Source organism: Gavialis gangeticus, unplaced genomic scaffold, assembly GCF_001723915.1.
Source record: "Gavialis gangeticus isolate Ggan-Ray unplaced genomic scaffold, GavGan_comp1, whole genome shotgun sequence".
NCBI classification, from domain to species: domain Eukaryota; kingdom Metazoa; phylum Chordata; order Crocodylia; family Gavialidae; genus Gavialis; species Gavialis gangeticus.
The window spans coordinates 444812-446553 of record NW_017729023.1 but is presented as its reverse complement, the minus strand read 5'-3'; the positions used below and the strand labels follow the sequence as shown (position 1 = coordinate 446553).

Genomic DNA, 1742 nt, shown 5'->3' with positions numbered 1-1742 from the left:
AGTTTGGGGGGAAGGGGCAGCAAGCAGATGCACAAAGTGCACCAACAGCTGGGCAGGATCATGGGGCCCAGTCCATAACCAGGGCCAGCGCTGGCAGGGCCCAGAGCAGGGTGGCTGGAGTGTGGGGTCTGGGCTGGCAGGGGTCTATGGAGCTGGGCTGGCTTCTCCTCTCTCTGCTTGAGCAGGGCAGCCCAGCTCCATACAGCCCCTGCCAGCCCAGACCCTGCACTCCTGGGCAGAAACTGATGCTCGGCATGGAGGAAAGGGGCCCCCCCTCACCACCACCAGACAGTTTCAGCTGAGTCCACCTGGAGCCCTTTCCATGCCAGGCTGCAGTGCGACTCCTTCACCACTGCCTCTGTGCTGCCCAGCGCGGCAGCAGTAGTCATGTGGAGCAACTGCAGGGCAGCTCACAAGTGGCAGTGAAGGAGCCACACTGCAGCCTAGTGCAGTGCGGGCTCCCTGGTGGATGCAGCTAAAACTGCATGGCAGCAGTGAGGGGGAGAGGCCACTTCCCCCCACACCAAGTAGCAGTTACTGCCCAGCTGCTACTGCCACTCAGCCCCAATGGGCAAGGCCGGAGCCGGTATGGGGCCCAGGCTCACCAGCAGCAGTGGGACAAACTCTTGCTCAGGATGGGAGAAAAGCAGCCCCTCCCACTGCCAATGCTCCCTGGTGCAGCCACTTGGAGCCCATGAGGGGCTGCCTGTGCCTGCTTTGTGCTGCTACCATTGCCCCATGGGGCAGCTGAGAGGCAGCGGTGATGCAGCAGAGACATGGGACAGCCCCACATGGGATCTGGGCAGCTGCACCAGGAAGCATCAGCCATGGGGAGGGCGGGGGGCACTTTTCTCCTGCACTAAGCAGCAATATGTTCCATGTCGCCATTGCTCACCCCAGACAGGCAAGTGCAGGGTCAGGGCTGCGTGCGCTCATCCCTGCCTGTACTACAGGGCTGGTGCAGGGGGGCCTGGGAGCCAGTGAGCATGCGGGAGCCAGCAACAGTGGCCCATACTGGTGTCCTGGGGCCAGCACCAGTGGGGCCAACAGCAGGGCGGCAGGAGCACTGGGTCCTGGCCAGCAGGGGCTCTATGGAGTCAAGCCAGCTCCCCCCTCTCCCTGCTGATGCAGCCCAGCTTGGATCTTCAGACCCCTAACAGCTTGTGTGCTGTACTCCTGCTGCCCTGCTCTGGGCCCCACTGATGCGGACACCAGCATAGGCCCTGCACTCCCGCATGCCTGCTTGCTTCCACTCCCCACTCCCCCACCACTGCTTTCCCCACTTTCCTGCCCACCTGCCAGCTGCTCTGCACTACGTGGCTCCCAGCTGCATGGCTGGACAACGGGACTCAGCAGGATCCAGTCTGGCCTGGCCCCAAGAACTGGGGCGATTGCCCATGGTCGTCCCCTGCCTTCCTGCCCCCCACCCCTTCTTACCTGTATTTCCCACTCCTGCACAGGTCCCTGGCCAGAAGTCTCTCCTAGACAGGGGCTTCTGGCTGTGGGGGGAGGAGGCAGATGGGTCTTGCCATTCAGGGTCCTGCCATAGCTTTCCCTGGGTCCTACTGCCCCTGGCTCCTGTCATCTTTGACAGGCAGCTTGCGGCATTTAAATATTAATTTTCTAAATTTTTTTAGGGGCTCCGCAGGCTGGATAAAATGGCCTGGTGGGCTGGATATGGCCCGTGAGCTGTCTTTTGCCCACCTGGACTATGTGCACTGAAGAAAAAAACAAGACTCTTT

General features: G+C 61.5%; 1 protein-coding gene across 1 annotated transcript in view; it reads left to right on the top strand.

The window, feature by feature from the left end:
- CUNH4orf22 (chromosome unknown C4orf22 homolog) overlaps positions 1-1742 on the top strand; it is a 627069-nt gene that overhangs the window by 578461 nt on the left and 46866 nt on the right. The gene's annotated exons all lie outside the window — the stretch shown is intronic.